Source organism: Saimiri boliviensis, chromosome 9 (assembly GCF_048565385.1).
Source record: "Saimiri boliviensis isolate mSaiBol1 chromosome 9, mSaiBol1.pri, whole genome shotgun sequence".
Classification (NCBI taxonomy): domain Eukaryota; kingdom Metazoa; phylum Chordata; class Mammalia; order Primates; family Cebidae; genus Saimiri; species Saimiri boliviensis.
The window spans coordinates 40252633-40276454 of NC_133457.1; the positions used below are offsets into that span (position 1 = coordinate 40252633).

Consider the following 23822-nt stretch of genomic DNA (forward strand, 5'->3'; position numbering starts at 1 on the left):
GTTCTCGGGATCTCTGTAATTGCAGTGTGCCCCAGTATGCACTTTCCTCCCTCCGGATGTTTTGAAAAAGGTGTGCACGGGATGTCTGGTACGTGGACTCTTGAAGGTAGGGGTGGGGTTGGGGACGAGGGATAAGTTTTACCTAGAGAGAGAGCTGGCTTTGAAAGTGAACAGGTGACAGAAGATCTGTGTGTGTGTGTGTGTGTGTGTGTGTGTACGCGCATCGCGGCTAAGGATGCTCGGGTACTAGACGCCCGCTGTGCCTCACATCCCCCGCCCCGCCCCCTTGCAGCTCTCATCACGGGGTGAGTTTCCCTGAGACTCCCCGCCGGAGATAGGCAGGCAGAAGTGATGGTCACGGAGTGGAGCAGACAAAAGAGTGCACCTGGACGACCCTTCGAGGACCAGGCAGCCTGAGTGTGGGGTGTGTGTGTGTGTGTGTGAGAGAGAGAGAGTGTGTGTGCGTGTGTGTGTGTGTGTGTGTCTGTCTGTCTGTCTGGAGGGGGTCCCTTCCCCGCCTGCTTAGGGACAGACCGCTGAGGGAAGAGGAAAGAGGTAGGAGCCAGAGAAAGAGGTGAGGCGGAGCAGAGGAGAAGAAACAGAACGGAAGAGAGTCCGAGATTTAAAAGCATCTTGCCTGATTGGCCGCAGATTTATAAATTAATTTTAAAAAGTGGTGCTAGCAGCAGAAGAAGAAAAACCCTGAAGCTAAAGTTGTAGAGGATGAGGGCAATAAGTTTGATTATTTAATAAAGGTATCTTATCGAGCCATGTTAAAGTAAGTCTAAACCCTTCTCTGAAGTTTATTGCTGGTTTTAGATGGTCTCCTTTGACACCTCTCTCCAGCACCTGTGCCGGAAGTGCCTTTTGACTGTCAGAAAGAAGTAAAAGGCATATATACACAAATAAAATGCAGCTAAATGAAGTTTAAATGAAGCTTTGAGCCCCATTAAATGGCTTGTGTAACTGCTGAATGTTGCTAAAGTACTGTCAGGGCTATAAAATAGCCAGACAAAAATAAAGGAAAAAATAATTGTAACAAGAAAATGAAGGCTTTACAAGAACTTCAGTAATGAACACATAACAATTGATGGTATGATGCAGTAATTATTTTCGTATTTACGCCATTAACGATTGTAATTTAACGTTAATGTCCTGGTATTTTATTCCTTCTCATTTGCAGACAAAAGCACATCTGAGACGCCATCAGGGAGTAATTTGGTAATATAAAGTCATGAATAGAAAACACTAAACCATGCTCAGAACTCCGACAACATAAAGCGTGAAACAAAATAACCTCATTTGCTGTTTATTATCTGTCTTTATAAGTCTGTTTACCATCATTTGCATAAATGAATAGCTAAATTGTATATTCCTTCTTGGACAAAAAAATACTTGATGCTTATAGATATACTGGGGGTGGGGGGGAACTCATAGGTAATCCTTATCTTAAGCATGAAGGAAAAAAATACTTTGTGGGATTAGAAACTGTTGCAAATAATCAGAATGCAAATTTGACCTATTTTAGGCTTCCTTATTTTATTGAACTTGGCTCAGGTAGCTTTGACAATATATAGGTAATTAGGAGACGGACAGAGCCTAAACTTCTTTGCTAGCAAATCATAACAAAACTAAACTGAAGAACTACACATTATGTCATGAAGCAGTTTTGTTACTGTGAAAACTCTTTTTTTCTATTCAGGCTTTCAAAGGATAAATTTTCTGAAAGTGAGAAGGAAGGAGTTTATTGGAAGAAGTTCAAAACAAAATTATTTCAGCAGAAACTTAAGTTATTAACATCTTGAGACAACCACCAGAGCTCACACGTTTTTAAAGTATTAGGCATTATTTTAACCTTAGGGATATTTGTTAAAACTTCTTTATTCCTATGATAAAGGAAAAAAATAATAACTGCATTAAAAAGGCTCTAAAGTAAAATGCTAGCAAAACAGCTGAGCCAAATGTGTGGTTAAGAAGGATCAATCAAGCATATGAATATTTAAACATATCTATTTATTATTTCCAGGCTCATAAAATATCATAGTGATTGAGTATACCCTTTCCTTCACATACAAATACGCTGATCTCATGTGGAACAGCACCATGAAGTCAGTATTACCTGAGAATAGATTCCATGTGTGAATAAAGACTGTATATATTTCAAGTACAGAGAAAAAAAAATTTAAGTGGGAAGCAATCTGTTCGTTCAGTGGAGCCTGGTAATTGTGTAAGATTGGGGTAAGTTCTCAGCAGTTAGTTGGTTACAAACTCATTTGTTTTCTGCAACATGCATTTATTAAGTACCCATTATTAATGACCAGATATTGTACTAAGTACTGGGGATTCAAGGATGAGTTAGGGCCAGGCGCGGTGGCTCACGCCTATAATCCCAGCACTTTGGGAGGCCAAGGCGGGTGGATCACGAGGTCAAGAGATAGAGACCATCCTGGTCAACATGGTGAAACCCCGTCTCTACTAAAAATATAAAAATTAGCTGGGCATGGTGGCATGCAGCTGTAGTCCTAGCTACTCGGGAGGCTGAGGCAGGAGAATTGCTTGAACCCAGGAGGCGGAGGTTGCAGTGAGCTGAGATCACGCCATTGCACTCCAGCCTAGGTAACAAGAGTGAAACTCGGTCTCAAAAAAAAAAAAAAAAAAAAAAAAAAAAGGATGAGTTAGACCATCCTCTGTGTTTAGAAAAAAGTGAGTCCTATATCTAATTAATGTCAATTAAAAATAAAATTCTTCAAATGAGAAAACAGTTATGTGGGAAAATAAATGTAACCCAATATGAGAAGTATTCTTCTATCCTAGAACTTTGGAGTGAAATATGCTAAACTCAACTTTCAGCTCTGTTTCTTACTAGCTGTGAGAACCTAACCCAGTTATTTAACCTCTCTGAACCTTAGTTTTCTCATCTGATAAATGAGAGAAAATAATACTTCTCTAAACCATGGAGTTGTTACAGCAATTACATGTCAACCTATTTGTAATGTCTTCTTTGTTTAAAACAAACTCTGGATCCCATACTTCTCAGCATCCCTTATCTCATTTCTTTTCTCCATGTCATTGTCAAACTCTGGTGAGGCTTGCTGCACATGCTAATCTCCGCCTCACCTCTTCCTTACTGTCTGTCTTCTTCCAGTGTGGCTTCTGCCTCCACTGCTTATAGAAACAACTTCTCTTGACATCAGCAGTGACTACGGAGCAGTCATCTGCACTCTTACTCAACTTCTTGGGGCATTGGACAGAGCTTACTCATCCCTTTTCTATCATAAGGTATATTCTGTTGGCTTTGTTCAGTGACTGTGGTGGCTTCTGTGAGACTTTAGTTCTCCTCTTTAGGGTTTATCATTTCCCAGCTGGCTCCACTTTCATGATCTCATCTCTAAATAAAGGTTGGATCTTTCCAACACTAGGGCTCTATTCTGGCCCATCTTTTTATATCACCTTCCTCTTCTCTCCCCACCTTTCGCTTTAGGTAATATCTTTCATTCTCATGGTTCTAAGTTTTATTAGTACAATAAGTCAATTTATGTCTCTAATCCATTGTATCCATACAATGACTTAATTTATGTCTCTAATCCGTTCCTAATAATAGCAACATCTATTCAATTGCCCATTTAACGTCTCCATTTGGATGTTTCACAAGCATATCCAACATTCTATACCCAAAATGACCACTACCAACAACCTCCTAAAATTATTCTCTCTTGGGGAAATGACAGTACCATACAACCAATTTTTCAGTCCAGAAACTTAGATTTACTCCTTTGCCTCAACTATTTCTTAATTCATCATGTACATTGTGTCCAAGGTAGGCATGAACCTGATATCCATGGTAAGCCTGCCAGCCTTGGCGAATTATAGTCTACCTTTGTTCTGATTGACCAGTCCTCTGGCCAACCAGTTGATAAGTATTTTGGACTATTACTGTAACCGGGTTTTTTTTCTCAGCTCCTGTGGGTTCTTGGCCTCCAACTTCTTTTTTTTTTTTTTTTTTGAGACAGAGTTTCTCTCTTGTTACCCAGGCTGGAGTGCAATGGCGCGATCTCGGCTCACCGCAACCTCCGCCTCCTGGGTTCAGGCAATTCTCCTGCCTCAGCCTCCTGAGTAGCTGGGACTACAGGCACGTGCCACTATGCCCAGCTAATTTTTTGTATTTTTAGTAGAGACGGGGTTTCACCATGTTGACCAGGATGGTCTCGATCTCTCGACCTCGTGATCCACCCGCCTCGGCCTCCCAAAGTGCTGGGATTACAGGCTTGAGCCACCGCGCCCGGCCCTCCAACTTCTTAAAGAATAAGCGGTGGGGCAATTTAGGTAGAGAAAAGAGAAGGAAAGGAGAAGAAGAGAAAGGCTTCCATGAAGAGTGTGGAAGGGGACTCCAGAGGGGAAATCCGGCCAGGTGTGTGGACACGGACTTTTATCCTGGAAGGAACCCCCACCTTCTCCAAGACCCTGGGCCAATGAAAGGAGTTCCTCAGAACTTCCATTGGAGCGATTGACTTTTAGTTTCTTCCCACGCCTGCGAAATTCAAACAGAAACTGTTGAATATCCCGGATGGAGAGAGATGGGAGGGGGCGTGGTGCTGGGAAATTCTTGCCCTTAAAACTACACCCCCTCATGGACCCGGAAAGAGAACACATTCCCTCATTACTCCTGCTCATATCTGTCTGCCTACTGTCCAGGCCAGTATCACTCTCGCCTATTATTTTTGTCCTGATATGATTAGATGTATGACTAGTACTACTATTTAAAGATAATATGATTTGCTCTATTTTACAGAGGTTGAACATCAGTTCAGAAAGAGCATTCATGGTAACTCACCAACTTAATGCTAAGAGGTTGGATATATTCCAAGATAGAAGTCCTTTGTGAGCTGAGAAATGTGCTTGGTGGATCCCACGCTGAAGCAACAGATTATGGAATTTCACTTTGCCAAATTTGAAACACAGTACTATGCTTGATTTTTAATTTTAGGAAATGAAGTCAGATTAAATTCCACCACTAAAAAAAAGCGAATTTAAGTAATCATAATCTTGAATAGTCTATTTTTTCTCTTGGCCAGCAGAGTACATATAATAATAAAAAAAAAACCCTAGAAATAGATCTAAGAGACTGAGAATCAAGCATGTTAAATGTTGTGTACAGATTTTTTTGATAGAAAATAAAAAATGAAAGCAAAATATTTGAGTGGGAAGTATCACCCATGTCAACCCCAGAACTGTTGTACCAGGCTTCCCTCTTTCACTAGGAGGCCGCTGTTCTGAGCATAACCGGCATCTCTGAGATCACTCCACTTTGTATATGGTGCATCTGCAGGGTAAAAGGTTTTACTTCTCTCAAAAGAGCAGTGATGACGTCAATGTAATCATGTAAACAAGACTCAAGTGATCATTCAGTGGTATCATTGAACTCAAAGGTCAAGAAAAATCTTAAGTTTCAATTTTCTAGGGAGAAAGGCCGTTTTATTCACAAAATAGTCACAGAACTACAAGAACAATTTGTTCAATTATAAGACCACTTTATATTCTCTGATAGGCTTTTTGTGCTGCTCCTGGCTTTTACCTTTGCATTATGCTGGGCTGTAGAATCAGTCTTCCAGCAACTTCCCCCCTTTTTATTCCCCCTCCTTTCCTTTTTCATTTTTCCCCTCTATTATAGTTCCTTCTTATTCTTAAGTCCTTCACTTTTTTTTCCTTCACTTTCTGCAGTGCCTTTCCCTTCTCTCTTCCCTTCTTCTGTCCCTTATCCTTTTAAATTGTCTTCTTTCATCACTCTTACATAAGCAAAAACAAGCAAAATGAAAATATCTGTGTGAGTTTTGCTCCGGCTATTTCCATCATCTTAGGATTTCATCTACCTCATTGCCCTTACTTGGTGGTCTTTGCATTCATCACGTCAAACTTAAGAACCTTAGAACTCTTGCCTCAGTTTCACCTAGACCAATAAGTAAACATAGAATACATGGAAGAAAGGGAATTGATGAAATGTGTCTGTGGATCCATGCTGCCAGGCTCTAGAATGTCCCTTTTCCAATAGCATGGTTTTTATAAGCAGGTGACAGAAAGGTAGCAAGCCAAGCAAATAACTTCCTGAATTCAGTACCATTTTGGAAGATTCATGCCCATCTTTGCAGGGATGGTGAAAATTGGAGTAATGGTTTAAATGATGATCACTAATATTGAGTGCTCGCTATGTGCCAGAGTCTACTAAAAGCTTGACACATGTTTTTCCGTTTATTACTCATTCCCAGTAGGCTAATCTTATAGGTAAAGAAACAGCCTTGACAGAGTTAAATGACTGGAACAAAGGTTGCAGAACCAAAAGCAGGGAAGTGGTAATTCATATCCTCTTAACTGCTGTTCTTTATTCTGCAGTGAGAGCATCTCACCAGTAACACCAGGTTCTCTATCTACAAATACATTTTTTTTTTTTTTTGAGACAGAGTTTCGCTCTTGTTACCCAGGCTGGAGTGCAATGGCGCCATCTCAGCTCACCGCAACCTTCGCCTCCGCCTCCTGGGTTCAAGCGATTCTCCTGCCTCAACCTCCTGACTAGCTGGGATTACAGGCACGTGCCACCATGCCCAGCTAATTTTTTCTATTTTTAGTAGAGGCGGGGTTTCACCATGTTGACCAGGATGGTCTCGATCTCTTGACCTCGTGATCCACCCGCCTCGGCCTCCCAAAGTGCTGGGATTACAGGCTTGAGCCACCGTTCCGGGTCTTACAAATACATTTATAATAATAGTGAGCTGCCCAGAAACTACAGTATCTACATTAATGTGGACACACCTGAAAAAAGCAATGGGTAGTGAGAGTTGCATTCATTGGCCTTGGGGGCTCAAGTTATGTAGGTCAATTGAGTCTATCTTGAGGTTAGATCCTTCACAAGAAAGCATGATAGAGACAACTCACCATAAACTATCTCTTCAATGTGGTTACAGGGGAAGCCTGAAAACAGTGAGATTTTCAGTGTGGGATGACCTAAGCATCATGGGCTTTGGAAGAGACTTGAGTGGCTCTCTGCAAATGCTCTGTGTTCTCTTTCAGGACAATGCACTTTAACATTTTTATGTAAACATGGTACAGTTTGTTTTGTGAGAGAGTGAATGTAGATAATGCTAGATTAGAGCATAAGAGGAATAAGATAGCATTGTGTAAAGAACATGAGCCTTGTCCACCAAGGAATGAGCAAAAGGAAATCTCCTCTTCTTTGAACGGAGGCAATTGCAATTAGGTCTCTAATTCTTTGTAGGAGCAATGCTCCATGATCCTCTACATGGCAAGGGACTGGATATAAGAGGACAGCTAATCAGTGCTGAGCGTCCTATAAGGGTTTCAAATACGACTTCTGTTTTCTAGCAAAGTTTATTCAAGAACCTAGTTTGAATTACATGAGGACACTGGCAGTCAAAAAATATGAGAGTATTCCAACAACTTCCTGACTGGAGATCCTGTTTCTACCCTTGCCTTACGTAATAGCTACGTTGGCCTTAATAAAACATTAATCAGAATATGACATTTATTGTGTCAGCCTCCTCCAAATGGCGGCTTCCCATCTCATTCTTACTAGAAGCCCAAGATCTTACAGTGTCCTACCAAGCTCTTTATGGTCTGGCTCCTGTTATCTCTTTGACCTCATCCTTGACCTCCTTTGTTAAATGAATGAATAAATGAATAAGTGAATGATTCTTGAGTGAGACAGGGAATAGCCAAGGTGTTCAATAGTGTTTGTTGAATAAATGCAGAAGGAGAGGATTTACTGTTTTAATGAAGATACTTTGGAGACATTAGTGTTAGGAAAAAGAGGGACAGGAACAATTTAGAGAATGTGAGTAACAGTTGCATATCAGAACTTGTGAATGCTGACCTAGATTTTTTTTTTTTATCATTTATGTATGTATGTATTTCGTAAGTATTTATTGAGCATCTACTATGTAACAGACACCAATCTAAAGGTTGGATGTCCATCAGTGAACAGAAAAGCAAATTTACCAGTCCCTTGGGGCTGACATTCTCTTGGGAGACATATATCACAGTAAATTAGACAAATAAAATTATAGTTTCAGATAGCAATACATCCTATGAAGAAAACCTTATCATATAGTTCACCTCTTTGACCTTATCAATTGGCCTCATTTGTTGAATGAATGAGTGAATGAATGACTTGAGTTAGCCATGGAATATCAAAGGTGGAGAATACTTTACTTGCACAACCCACATCTTCCTGGTATTAAACCATGAAGAATGTGGTCATCTGTCTACCTGTGCTGCAAATAGTACAGATCACAGAGATAAGTAAAGTGTAAATAGTCTTGTATTGAGTGAATATATAGTCTTGTCTTCCTTAAGATTTTTCCACTGGTGAAATAAGGCTTACTACTAAAATATTGTTTGAAAATTAGAGTTTGACAAAAGAAGATCCCAAATTGATGGCTTTTGTAAACGTGTTCTGCATTTAATTTTAGAACTGGATTAAATGTTTCACTGTTACAATGACAATTGTAGTTGTCTTTTGATAATTTAATAAAGATGTAAAACTTAGAGTAGATAGCTTTTTTTCTTGCCTCACATATGAATATATTCAATATTATGGTTAAAAGAGATAGTGCTGGAAAATTTAAATAGAAGAGGTTCAGATGTGATCTTCATAGTACTCAGTTCATTTTCTCAGTACCGATTTTCATAGTATTCAGTTTATTTTCATAGTACTCATGATCTTCATAGTGCTCAGTTTATTTTCTCAGTACCGATTCTGGACCTCTTATTTTCTGTTTGTGTTGATCTTGTTATGGCAGGAATCGGCAACTAGCACAGGCTCTAAATCACCAGGATTGGCTTGGAAACATAACAGATTAAGGACAAAGTCACACCAAAAAGGAAACAATGATTGCTGAGAATGAAGCATTCTGAACCTTTCTGATAGCACTCATTAGGGTCACCAGTGGCCATGGGGCCTGTATTTGTTTTTCTATCAGTGCCTTAACAGATTAACACAAAACCAGTGGCTGAAAACATCAAACATTCACTATATCACTGTTTCCATGAGTCAGAAGTTCAGGCAGGCTTACGAGGCCAAAAATCAAGGCATCAGCTCTCCTGAACTTTTATCTAGAAGTTCAAGAGAAGATTTTTCTCTCAGATTTGTTCAAGTTGTTGACAGAATTCAGTTCCATGTGATTCTAAGACTGAAGTCCCTATTTCCTTGCTGGCTATCAGCTGGGGATCATTCTCAACCTTTAGAGTCATTTTTTGGGTACCCATCTTCAAAGTAAGCAACAGTGAGTCCTTGGACATCCAATTTCTCTAACTTGCAGCCAGAGAAAGTTCTCAGCTTTTTAGTCTTGTGTGATTAGATAATCCAGAATAATCTCTCATTTTTTTAAGGTCAGTTGGTGAGTAACTTTAATTACATCTGCAAAATTTCTTTTGCCGCAAAAGGTAACATAGTCACAGGAGCAATAGCAGACTGACAGATAGTGTGGCCAAAATTTTGCTTACCAAAGGCCCATGAGGTCTACCTCTGATGATCTGGTTATCAACTGAGACAGACGAGATAACCTAAAAACTGTCAGAGACTATAGCCTGACAAGTATATCGGAAAGCTATAAGTTTTTGGGAAAGGGAAAAGCAGTGGATCTTCTAGTACATCCTGTAATAAAGTTACTGCAGAGTAATGATATCCATGGTATTAAACAAAACAAAAATCGTTTATTTAATTTTATGAGAAGTGGCCTCCAAAAAGTGAGCTTAAATAAATAAAGAACACTTCATGTGCTGGGATGGAACATTCGAACGCATTCAGAAGTCAGGAGTGCAAAGGGAGGTAGCAATGATATATGACAATAGCTGTATGGATTAAGAACATGAAAGAGGGCAGCCCTAACTCAGCTCCAGGCACTTATTTCGCTTTGGAGCAATTTCAGACTAGTAACGACAAATGCCTGACTTTATGTAAGTGTTTAGAAATCTCAATTTTTGTGTGACTCTGGAAATCTGTGTAAAATCCCCCGGTTGTTCTTTTAATGCCAACTAAATCAGCATCAAAAAGAAAGGAGCGCCAAAACCTAATATATTACGGGATGAAATTTGGCTTGTGGGCTGCTGGTTAGCAATTGATGGTTTTAGTCATATGAACTGAAATTCAAAGGAAATACTCAATTTAGGAACTGGCATTGACAAAGATACTAATTTACTCCAATATAGTAAGACCAGGATGTTTTTGGCTCCAGCTTTCAGAAGTAAAAGTGCATGCAACTTTAGTGGTCTATTTTTGTTAATCTATATTAAAAAAAAATAAAAAAAGGAAGATGCAGCTATAATGCTGTTCTCGAGTATTCAGCCTTATTTGCGTGTCTAGAATACCCCTTTTTCTTGATGTATATGTATACTTTTTAGGTTTAGGTTTACACGAGTAAAAGGGATAAGGATAAATTGTGATAAATTTTGCACTACATTTGAAAAATGTGGGAAGGAAGCCAGGCATGGTGACTCATGCCTGTGATCCCAGCACTTCGGGAGGCCAAGGTAAGAGGATTGCTTGAACCCTGGAGTTCGAGACCAGCCTGGGCAACATGGAAAAACCCTGTCTCTGCAGGAAAACAAACAAACAAACAAACAAACAAAAAACCCAGAAACTAGCTGGGTATAATGGTGGATATCTGTGGTCTCAGCTACTCTGGAGGCTAAGATGGGAGGATCTCTTGAGCCCAGGGCAGTGGTTGCAGTGAGCTGAGATGGTGCCACTGCACTCCAGCCTGGGCTACAGAGTGAGACTTTGGCTCAAAAAATAAAAAAAATAAATAAATAAAGTGGGAAGGAACAGTTTGGATAATTGAAGCACAAATCCAGATTGTTACAAAATTACACTTGTCTTTAGATCTAGAGAAAGAATATCCTTTTAAAATGCATACTAATTTTAAAAGAATGAATCGAAGTGCATAAAGAGGCTTGAAATACGTATCCTACAGATTGAGTTTGAGGTTCATAAGGTTTTAGAAAATGTCTCCAGTTGAGCGGGAGCAGGAGATTGGATGATATCATGGCTGAGAGCACAGCTCTATGACTCAAACTAATAATGAGACTGAATTAGGGCTCTACCACTCACCAGATAAATGACCTCCAGCAAGATTATTTCACTTTTCTGAGTTTAGGCTTTCTCACCTGCAGAATGGGATAATTAGCACCTAATTCAGAGGTTGTTGTGAAGATTAAATGGATGATACTTTTAAAGCACTTAAGTATTACTGCTATGGTTCTTGGAACATAATTCTAGATCTGGACACCAGGCATCTTATCAACTACCATCAATTCTTATACTGTGGATTGAAAAATAACAGACTTGTGACTGCCTGGAAGGGACCAATATTTATCTGTCATTTATTAAATGGAAGTGTTAAGGTGTAAAGGCACAGGATAGTTAGAATATGAATTCGTTGATCCTTGTTTGCTTCTTTGGTTATTGCCACCTTAGGTGAGGTGGTTAGAGGGTTTTCCCAGAAATGCCCAGCAAAGAATGAAGGTTGCTGTGGGATCATAGCAACAGTTTTGGATTTGATACCTAAGGACCTGATGCAAGTATTGCTTTCAGAACATTCCTGCTAAACCATGAATATGGAAAATACACCTAACTTCTCTGAGCTTTAAATTTCTTTTGTATGACATAGAAAACCAAATTACCTAACTCTTGGGTTTGAAAGGGTTGCCTGAGACAAAGTATGCAAATGGCTTTTATAGCCTTGAAATGTAAATGGTTAGTATTTGCTTTTGGCCTACAGGACTATTTTCTTTAGTCAGCCATGAGTAAGAGTAAAAAAAAAAAAAAAAAAAAAAAAAAAAAAAAAAAAAAAAGCAAAGAGGACTTGGAGCTCAAATGTAAATGTAAAGATAATGTCTAGCACAACCACTTCCATATCACTTAACAAATGTTTACTTGACATCTATCCTTTTCCAGATATACTAGATGTAGGGGCTAAAAACAAAAGAAACACACACACATAGTGCCCAGCTTCTTGGAAGTTATGTTCTAGCTAGGAAGATAAACATCGGAATGCACTGTGATTCACATGTGATGTGGGGTTTTGCACAGTATTTTGGAGATCAATGGGGCTGTAGTGTGGAGAAGGAGTACAGAAAGACATCCTAATTGAACTATCATTAAAGTATTTTTTAGCTGGAGATAAGTAGCCAGGAGATGCTGTGAAACACAAAAACTGTCAGTCAAAGCCAAATGATTCCTCATTTGCTTTCTTGAACTTTATTGTATACTAAATTCAACAATTCCATGGAGGTTTTCCCATTTTTCCCACCTAAGGTGTTATCTCTAAAAATATTACATAAGATTTCAAAACCTAACTAGGAGAAAGGAGCTTACCTGCTATAGCTCCAGAAATATTATCAGCATAGATGGTACACACACAAACCCTGGTCTTCACTAACAGCCCATGACCATGTGCTTGTAGTTGGTCAGAACTGCTGCTTAGATGTAACCATTACTCAGACAGATGTAGTGGATCAGGAAATCCTTGTTTAACTTAGGATATTACCGATAGTGTGCTGCAGTTTGAAATCCCATATATAGAAATGTCAGGCTGAGAATTCTGTTTCAAGGGGGAAAAATGAAACCGAATTTATAGTAACTCCTGTATCAAAATTGAACCCTATTCTGCCCATTTGATGCTTTAGATTAGAAAAAAACAAAGACTAGACCAACAGAAGACAAGTTCATTACATAATTCTAATCCTAATAGTCTTTTAAAAATGTCTCTAATATAAACAAATAACAACTAATAAAATTGGTTTACTACTAATGAAATAATTAGCAATATTTCATAATTATAAACAGCAGTTGTAGATCTATGAAGAATAATGGATGTGCAAGATTTAAAAATATACACTACAAACGTTTTAGAAATTATTTTACATTTATTAATGCTTCTATTTAGCGAATTTTATATCCTTCATCTTAAACATAATTACATAGAACTAATAAAATTAAATATGAAAGAGCCTATTGAGAAATGCTCTCTTTTTAGTTTTAATAATTAGAAGACAGAAAATATATTCCTGGACCCCTTTTTTTAATTGATGCAGTCTATTTACATGCTCCAAAGACCTAATGATGCATTAAGAATTCTCCATTTTTGTTGGTTCGATTTTCTATTGAGCAATCTTCCTGAGAGTAATAGAATGAGGCAGGGAGGGAAAAGATTGAGAACTGTCCAAGACTGGCTACAGTTACGGAAATAGGCAAATGATGGAAAATAATTCAGGTTATTTTCATTTTTTGTTTTTATCAGAGATTCATTGTCTTTAGATATAAAACATATGAACTATTCCATTATAAATTCAAAGCTATAGTTAGATCAGCACATTAAAAACTACTTCAAAATGGAATTGTTTTATCATTTTGATTTCTTTATTTCCTTTATAGAAAAATAAATGCCAATTGGGCTGAAAATTATAGAGGATTATCTTCTCTCCTCAAAAAGGTTAGTAATATGAATATTATTTTGTGAGGAATTTGATTTGGGGGATTGAGGGAGTGATCTTATTAGCACAAGACTCCCTTGGCCAATAATCTCATAACTATGGGATATATATTAAATCCTTTTCTATTTATATTCTTTGGCAGGCTGTTATTCATTGTTATTGTGGAGATTTTGTTAAGTAATAGTTCTCTTGAGAAATCATGGGTACTTTTTCGAGGTCACAATTTCCTATGAGCTTAAAGAGTAGGCCATATATCCTCTCTTCAGTTCAGAGCCCACTCCTTACCCATTTTCTTTAACACATACTTTATTTGTAAGGTTTCTGACACTCCTTTCTTCCCAGAAGTTAAGAGTGATCTATCACTCTTTATTTTGTGAAGTAAAATTGATTAGAGGAAACAATAAACATAATTCTCTAAGCATGAAACCCAATATATTTTGAATACTTGGCTGGGCTGCATAACGGTAGTCACATGTTCATTCTCTGGAGACTGCCGGGCTGAGCCCAGGGCTCCTGGTAAACAGTCGTCACAGTATTTCTTCTCAGAGTGGAAGGAATCTCACCTTTGGCCTTTATTATTATTATTCCCCTTGCTCTGACATGACAGAAATCCATCACCTTCTTGATACTGATACCTGCTGTCAGGTCATTACCAGGAAGAGAAAACCAGCTAATACTGTATTTTTTTTTTTAAACATTCACGTAGAGGTTTTAATGATAGCCATGCTTTTAAAAATTGGATTAATTGAGCAATACTGCTAGCAGAGAATTCCATATTAGGTTTTACTGAGTGTCAAGGGACCATGTGACGGCAGCTCCCAGTTCGAAATCTGTGGTGCTTCAAACCATCTCTTGCAGACGGGAGGCAACATAAATGGATGAAGAGATCCCTTAGGGAAGTAGATATCACATGGATTTTAAAAGACAGGGAGACTTAATTTCATATCTTATCTTTAATACTCACTAGCTGTGGGACCTCAGAAAAGTTACTTCATTTCTCTGAATTTACATTTTCTCAACTGTGAAAGAGATGAACAATACCTACTTGTGAGAATTAGTTGAATTTACATAGACAAAATACCTGGCATATTGTGGGCCCATTTTAAAGTGAGTTCCATACACTCATTTCCCTCAGGGGCACATACAGATTTGTATCAAATGTATATCTCCTGCCAGACCACACAACATCAAACTAATAGATGAGCGAGAAGATTAGACAAGCCTGTTACTGCTGTAACTGTGGTCCCTGATGAGCAGCATTAGCATCATTTGGGAGCCCATTCGAAATGCAGAATCTAGGGCTCAACCCCAGACCTGCTGAATCAAAATCTGCAACTTAACGAGATACCCAGGTGATTCATGTGCACGGCCAAGCCTGAGAAGCACCGACATAGACCATGACATTTATCCTATGACAAAGCTAATTAGCCGTGCTGTTGGCTGTCCACTCCTTTTCACCATTCTCCTGTTGTTTTGGTGAGTTGAGGGTATACACACGCACACACACACACATGCACATACGCACACACACGTATTCTGTCAGCACTTGTACCTTGGTCAATGCATGCTCACTTGCACACACATCAATGGAATCAGCCTAGGGCTTGGCACAACTAGATTCTCAATAAATGTTTATTGAGTGAAATAAAACAGCCAACAGTCAGACAAGCACACTCTCCCATCTGTTCTGCAGATGCACAGCAGCCCTAGAAGGGCCTGGAGAGAGATAGATGTGCTGGAGGTCTTTGCCAGGAGGCATTACCCTTGCCCGGTGGGGAGGAGGGGTTTGCTCTCTGCCGTTCTTGCCAGGAGATCTGCTGAGGTTCTGAAAGCTGTCACATGTGTGCAGCCAGAACAAAGGCCTGGGAGCACTCTTTCTTCTTTCTTTTCCCTGCCTGGCAAGGCTGGTGCCACAGTGCTTTGGGAGCTGTTTTCTCTTGGTGATAGTCTTTCTTGCTCATAAGGGGCAAAGAGTAGGTACGATGGCACTGCACCAGGATTATCATGTTCCCACATCTGCAACTAACCTGTTAACATCTCAAAATCTCTATTGGTTTCAAATTTCCAAATTGTTGGTTCCCAGGCTGGCATAGGGTATGGTTGCAGTGGGAAAAATCTGGGGAGCAGATATTACCCAGAGAAAGATGAAATTGCTGGAGAGAACGTGCCGCCTTGAGGACTGTGAGAAACAAAACTACAGGCCCTTAATGATTTGGGAAATGAATTGTGCTGCATGACCTTGGGCAAATCAAACATGGCACTTCTTCAATCTATAGAATTGGGATCAATATATCTATATAGAATTTTATCAACTTATACCCAGAGTAAATGTCAGTGAAGTTCATACCAATGTCCTCTGGACCTTCACAATCTGGAACCTGCCTCCCCAGGGAATTAGCACTCTAACCCGCCTCTTTCTCCTGTTCCCTATGTCTGTCTTGGCAAAACTGTCAAGTCAGGTGACTTCTTTTTGGAGCCATCCCACCTCACTTTCCAACTCTTCTATGGTCTTGGAAATCTGATGAAATCACAATGAGCAAACTCTTCCTCTTCAGCAAACTCCTCCATCCTTCCCGCAAAAAATTGTTCTTCCTATTCTTCTATTCAACAATCAAAACTGTCATTCACTCACCATGGCCAATCCTATACAGGAGTTAGGAAAACAATCAGATCAACAGGCATATGAGAATAAAATCTCCCCAATCTATTACAGATATTTTCCTCTTCTGACCTAGATGGAATCATTATTCATGGGAATTTGCAATAGAAGTAACGTATTTAAAAGAGCAGAAAGCAGATTTTTAGATAAAGGGGACATTGCTCAATAGTTTGGCTAATACTAGCTATGGTATCGGATAAATACCCAATTTCAGTGGCTTAATAAATTTAAATTTGATGTAATATGTAGAAAGCAATACAATAATGGTATGCCTGGACTAGGGAGGAGCAGTAGGTAAGGATCATTCCACACAGTCATTCAGGGACCCAGGATAACAAAGGCTCGGCTGTCTTCCATATGTGCTTTCCTAGGTTTTTCTGGGTATTGACATTCAGTTGGCAGATGGAGCAAGAGAGAGAGAATCATGCATGGGAGATTTTGATGGGGCATGATTTCTGACATTCCATTGTCTATATCTGAATCCTAGGGCCATGTTTAACTGTAAAGGAGGCTGAGAAATGTAACCTATCCATGTGCCAGATTTGGCGATCATCTATCAGTCATTGCTGCACTCATGTACAGGTGGGAACAGCCCTGTTTCTTTTTTCTGTTTCTCCTGCAGCTCCTTGGAAAGCTTTGACATTCCCTCCCTCACTTGAGAGTCAGTTCTCTGCAGCAGATAGCCCCCTCCACCCACCTGAAGAACAAGAATAGAATCTTGGCATGGCACGTGTTAAACAGTTGCCAACAATTAATCCAGATTCGATTTCCTGTGTCTCACAAGGTTGTTGTGAGAGTTAATGAATTATTTGGGGTGATTATCATCGCTTTGATCATTGTCTTTATCCTGCACTTTTACAGTTTACACTGTGCAGGCACAGACTTAATACCTCTGCGAGAGGCAGAGTGCTTATAATTATTCCATGTACTACAGGATGAGCTGAGATGCACACAGGTTAAAAGGCATTCTCCAGTGCAACAGGGTCACTCCTGTATGTAGCACTCTATTATTGCAATATTTTTTAAGGTGGAACTTTCTGGAAAAAAAAAAGGTAAGACAAAAATGGTGGTTTAATGCCTTTTTTTATTAATGTGCTGGCTCTGCAGTCTGCCTGCTGGGTGACCTTGGGCAAGTTAATTAGCTACTCTGTGTCTCAAATTCCCTATCCTATGGGATAATCATGGTAGCTACCTCCTGGGTTATTGTGTGGATTAAATAAGATAAGAAATATTAAGTATTTAAGACAATATCTGGCACTTAACATGTACTTCATAAAAGTTATTACCATTCTTTAGAAAAATTCCAGGAGAACTGGCATCCAGTTCAAGGACTTCAAATAAGAAAATAACAGGATATGTGGCCTTATGTTATTGGCAGAAGTGAAGTGAGGTAGAAAATGTGACATCAGCATTATCTATTTGGAGAAGGGAATATGCTGTTCACTAGTAAGCTAATCTGGCAGGAATCAAACCTTCCTATGAGGTATGGCCAACAAATTGCAGGAGCTGTTGTGGAAGGCAGGGTTCTGAAGTACATCTGCCTAGTACACAGGCTGCTGGCACTGGCTGTGTCCAGATGTCCTTAGTCTAAGAGTGGTGGCTTCCCCTGAGTGGCTGCTTCCCTGGAGAGAACAGAAGTCCTTATGTTCCTTGAGCCAGGGCAAATGCTCCTTCATTGCCAATGAGAGCACTCTGTTCTTGGTGTTGAAGGTAACTTGCTTTCTTAGCAATGAATCTGTGTAGCTGTGTGGCTATGAACTTCCACCTATTCTATGGCCAAAATTGGAAAAATAAAAATAAAAAAGGAAGAGCAGAGCATGATATGCAAATTTGCTCAATGAGAACATGAAGTAGTTGTATTTATACACAGGATGCAGATTCAGCAAATTCATGAGTGTCTTCTATATCAATGCTTCCCAAAGGTTACTGTGCAAGCGAATCACCAGGAGATTTTGGTAAAATAGAGATCCTGACTCAGCATCCCTGGGGTGGTGCCTGAGATCCTGCATTTCTAAAATTGTTTGTGTGTTTTGGATGCTGCTGATCTGGGACGACATTGAATCAGGTAGTCTGAGAGCGGGACCCAGCTGTCTGTGCTTTAGAAGCCCTGCAAGTGTTTCTGACCAGTTAAAGTCTGAGAACCACTGCTCAAGAGCAGCTGTCCTTGGCTTTGAAAGGTGTGGTGATAATGCAACCAATCACACAGAATGACTCTAGGCCCCTGAAGAATGTCCCCTGGTCTTTTTTTTCTGGTCAGTTTCAAAATGCATTCCTTGGACTGTTAGATCCTGGAATGGAAGACTGAATGTGGAGGAAGATTGTTCTTCAGAGTCTTAGTTTTCCATATGAATTCTTCCATCCTTGTTCTATTTTCCTTATCTGAAGACCACATAAAACCAGATGTGACTTTAAACTGTAAGCCGTGGGAAATTGTTTCGGGGTGCAATAGTCCCTAAGCGGCTCTTGAGTCTCAAGTTCTCCATTTGAGAACTTCCTCTGGTTGTGGAATTGGGATTAAAATAGGATGACCAACTATCTGGATGAGTCTGAGACCAAGAGGTTTCTCATGCTACATGGGACTTGTGGTGCTTACACTAGGCCCTAGGTAACTACCCAATTGTAGGCCATTGCTGCTCCAGCTTTAAAATGTGAATCACTTGCACGTTTTGTTAAAATACAAGCTGATTCAGTACTTCTAGGTTGGAGCTGGAGAGTCTGGATTTTCAACACATCCCCAAGTGATGTTGCACTTTTCGGCCGTGGACCATACTTTGAGTAGCAAGGCAGTAGAGCTGGCCTATGTGCAGAAAGACCAGGGGTGCCCCATAGCCACTTGAACTGCATGTGGACTACTCAACCCTGAGAAACTTAGAGAACGTTTGAGGGCCACACTCAATGCTTTCAGGATTAAGGGTTTTGCTTTCATTTATAAAGGATCAATATATCTCCACTCCTCTGAGCTGTAAGACTTTAAAAACTGTTTTGAGACGGTCTTGCTCGGTTGCCCAGGCTGGAGTGCAGTGGCACAATCTTGGCTTATTGCAATCTCTACCTCCTGGGCTCAAAGGATCCTCCCACTTCAACTTCCCAAGTAACTGGGACCACAGGCATGCACCACCACGCTTGGCTAATATTTGTATTTTTGATAGAGATAGGGTTTTGCCATGTCGCCCAGACTGGTCTTAAACTCCTGGGCTTAAGTGATCTGCCTTCATCAGCCTCCCAAAGTGCTGTAATTACAGATGTGAGCCATCATGCCCAGCCCTGTAAGACTTTAAACACATCAAATCGAAATACTGTCTCTCTTTCTTTTTAACTGTTTTTTTAAAATACAAAGATAGGTGACTGTCATTGAGTCATGACCATTCTTAAGCCTATTGACTTCTCAGTTCCTGACAAATACTGCTTAATGCTCTTCCTTGTTTGGGATGAGCAGCTGTGAGCAACCTGGGATGTATTTATCATTTTTGGCCTTGTCTCTGCCTCAGGAAGGGTACATCTGTCCTTCAGTTTACACCTGTGGTTGACCACAAGATCTTTTGCTGTTTGCAATGCTTCTGCTTTTCAGCATAATGAGTTTTGCTTTATCCATATCCCTTTTTACTAATTGCAACATAGCAACAGATTCTATATCCCATCTGTTTCCATGATTAATTGTTTTTTAATTCTCGACATCCTAGAGGGTTACTTAATGGAAAATTCAGGCCTCAGCGTGACCTTGCCGACCATCATAAACTGTGTTTATATCTAGGTATGACTGTCTATGCCTTATGGCCACCATTTCTCCTTACTACTCAATTTGGACAGGCTTGCACTAAATTTTGGCAGAGTTGGCCAAAACTTAGGATAACCTAAGTTCTTGAGAGTTCAGATGTGAGTGAATCTCTAAATAAGATTTCTCCCTCTAGATACATTTATTCCTTTATAATTGAAAAAGAGGAAAACAGGAAAACAATAGTGATTCAAGGTATATTAGTAAGCTTTTGCAAAATTATGCTGTAACAAGTGGACCCCAAATCTCTGTCGCTTTCAACAGCAAATTTACTTGCCCACCATAAGTCACATTTAGTTTTGCTCCTTGTTGTCTTCTTTCTGGACTCAAGTTGACGGAACTATTGCCAGGCTTGTGACAGTGGAGAGAGAGGGGCAAAGCATCACTGAGTCTTAAAGCTTCTGCTTGGAAATGACATATATCACTTTTGCTTACATTTCATTGGCCAAAACAAGTCATACAAACAAATCTGGGCTCAACAGGATGGGGATGTTAGATACTTTCACAGGGAGAGGAAGTAGATAAATGTGAACAATATGGCATTCTTCCTCAAAGGGATAACAGAGTCAAGAGATTTTGTTGTTTAATAGGGTGTGGCTTTAGCATGTTTGGAGGCAGAGGGAAAAAAACCTATGCAGACAGAAGGGAAGGAAGTGCTTTCTGAACGATAAATGTTCCCTGTTATTACTCCTGATAGGTGCAGATTTTCAACCGGGTAATATGAGGTTCTGAGTCTACGGGTTAGACCTGAGAGCCTGTGTAAAAGTTAATAACCTAGCACATAGGAATCAGCTGGGGAGATTATTCAAATGCAGATTCTGATTAGTAGGTCAAGGATGAGGCCTGAAATTCTGCATTTTAAACAAGCTTGCAGAGGATGCTGATGCTACCAGCCTATGGACCATATTTTGAGGAGCAAGGAACTACATCAACAGATATTCTGAAACAAAACAGGGAAGCAAGTATTCATTAGCAAACCTTCTGTGTCAAACAGGTCAAATAATAAATCCTAAGGGAATGAAGTTATCCTTTCTGAAATGCTGATTATTTCAAGCCAGTGTTTAGATTATCTCCAAGGCAGAGAAGAATTAGCTTTGAGAAAGCAGGATGGCCATTTGAATGAAAAGGGGTTGATCAGATGAAGTCATATTGGTGGCAAGAGAGAGCAAGGGTAGGTTAAGAGTTTGTGGCCAGGCCTGGCATGGTGGCTCATGTCTGTCATCCCAGCACTTTGGGAGGTGGAGAATTGCTTGAACCCAGGAGTTTGAGACCAGCCTGGGTAACATGGTGAGACCCTGCCTCTACAAATACAAAAAGTTAGCTGGGCATGGTGGTGGACACCTGTAGTCTCAGCTACTAGGGAGGCTGTACTGGGAGAAGGGTTTGATCCTGGGGAAGTCAAGGCTGCAGTGAGCTGTGATTACACCGCTGCATTTCAGCCTAGGTGACAGTGAGACTTTGTCTCAAAAAAAAAAAAGGAAGCTATGACCAGAGTAGGTGATAAGTTAAAGATTTTCAGCTGGACAAGTTCCATCTAGTGCCTTTGGCCACCATTCTGCCAATAGCCTATCTATAATGAAATACATGCTAGATGAGACATCAATACTCTTCAATCACAGGCAAGACTCCAGAAACTGGCGATAGATGTGTTTTAAGCTCTCAAACATGAACAGCAGTTGTCAGAAGTTACATCTTTTGATGGTAGCAAATGATTTAGTAGAGTTAATAAAAACCATTCAGCATTTTCATTGCTATGAAGTATGTTTCATTTGAGTTTTGATTGTCATAAATATCTTGCTGGTTAAATCCTGAGGCAAAACTACAACTTTGGGATTTGACATTTTAAGAGAAAATTTTGAGGTGAAATTGTTCATTAGAATTTCAGTAGAGTTTCTTCAAAGAAAATCTGTAATCATTAGAAAGAGTTGAATTTATTGTTTATTCCTCTTTTTAATGATGCTAGTAGAAGTATCTTGGCCATTCAGAGGTAAACTCAAGTCCATGCTTGTATTTCAAATGTGTCTTGACTTTTGCATAAATAACTCTTGCATTTATGTTTTGTGGCATTGAATTCAGATTTGCAACCTGCTTGCTGGGATTCCATGGGGAAATTTTAAGTTTTCAGAACCTAATTTTTTCATTTATAAACTTTAGATGACATTTCATTTTGTTAGTGATAGGTTAACAGTAATATATTTAAAAGACATAACATATAGCAGGCCCTCAATAAATGCTGGATGTATTTTTATATGTGGGGGACAAATCCGAAAGCACCGTTTCACACATTTCATCATCACACATTTCATTAAGAGTGAACCATGTGTGGCTAAGTAAAAAAGATAGACAATAGCAAATATTCAAGGGACTGTGGCATCACTGGAACCCTCATGTGTTGCTAGTGGGATTACAACATGATCCAGCCACTTTGGAAAACAGTTTGACATTTTAAAAAGTTAAACAAGATTTACTATCTGACCCAGGAGTTCTACTTCTAGGAATCTACTCACGGAAAATGAAAATACGTCCACATAAAGGCTTGTACATAAATATTCATAGCAGCATTATTCATAATAGCCCAATAAAGCAAAACAAATGTCCACCAACTGGTGAATAAACAAATTGTAATATATCTATACACTTAATTCTGTTTGGAAACAAAAAGGAATGAAGTACTGACCATGTGCTACAACGCAGATGATCCTTAAAAACCATTTTGCTAACTGAATGTAGCCAGACACAAAAGACAACGTATAGTGTGATTCAACTTACATGGAATTCTCCAAGAAGGCAAATTTACAGATACAGAAAGTAAATTAGTGTTTGGGGCTGGTGATAGGTAACTACAAATTGGCTCAGGGTTATTTCTTTGTGGGGGAGGGGATGATGGGAATGCTCTAAAATTAGATAGTGGTGATAGGTGCACAACTCTAAATTTACCAAAAATCTTTAAACTGTACATTTACACAGGCGAATTGTATGGTATATAAACTATATCTCAGTCATGCTGCTTTTAAAATAATGAACATATCTTTTTAGATTTTGATTATTTCTATGTCAATTCTCACTCTTGTAAGATAAAGACAACTAGTGAAATACTTTTTACGGCTCTCTGAAATGTGTTGGGTTCTCTGAGTCATGGTGAACGCTTGAGCTTTTTCAGTTCAGTAGAGAAGACTTTGGTTTTCAGGACGGTAAGCTTTACCCTGAAACTAATAGCCTGCAGGCACCAGCAGAGGATACTAACATCTGAACACAATAGAAAGTCCAGTCAGTAAATGCAAATCAATAACACTGGCTGATGATTCCACATGAGTAAAAAGAGATTTGTAAGATGGAGTGTCTTCACTTTAGCCATTAAACTTCTCATTCACCGGTTCTTCATTAAATGCCTGTCTTAAACAGGGCCATTGAATCTAAGATATCAGACATGTTTGAATTATGGAGATCAACTGCTTCATTGTTGGCTTTGGGCACAGGATGAAAGGAATTGAATTTAATATTCCCTCAGAAAAATGATGTAAGGAGAGGTAATTGGCAGCACCTGGAAGATACCATCTTAAAGTGGACAGCTGCCAGAGATGTGGTTATGGAAGCGCAAGTACATTCAAGACACACCGATTCCCAATCATGTTACAACGCTAGAGGCCTCACTCAAGGATCAGATTGAAGAACTAAGTGTGTGTGTGAATAAATTCTCTGGCCATTTTGAAAATGGGAATTGTGTGACAGGTGGTTGTAAGATCGTGTAGTTTCATCGTAAAGAGAGAATGCAGAGACTTGCATTTGACTGTTTCTTTTGTACAGAGCTCAGCGTGGGGATGTAATTTGAGCATCACCCTCAGGCAGACTGTTAGGCCTGCCAGGGCAAACATGCAAACTCTCCTTAAACTT

At 39.5% G+C, this 23822-nt stretch overlaps 1 protein-coding gene across 6 annotated transcripts in view; it reads left to right on the plus strand.

The window, feature by feature from the left end:
* RARB (retinoic acid receptor beta) overlaps nucleotides 1-23822 on the plus strand; it is a 1029560-nt gene that overhangs the window by 291113 nt on the left and 714625 nt on the right. For 3 of the 6 annotated variants that reach the window (XM_074405735.1, XM_074405733.1, XM_074405736.1), the window contains 2 exons: nucleotides 13442-13499; nucleotides 16647-16741. The exons of 1 other annotated variant lie outside the window; for it this stretch is intronic. The gene's annotated coding sequence lies outside the window, so the exon portion shown is untranslated. The remainder of the gene's footprint in view (nucleotides 1-13441; nucleotides 13500-16646; nucleotides 16742-23822) is intronic. 2 more of the 6 variants (XM_074405734.1, XM_074405737.1) reach the window with 1 other exon arrangement.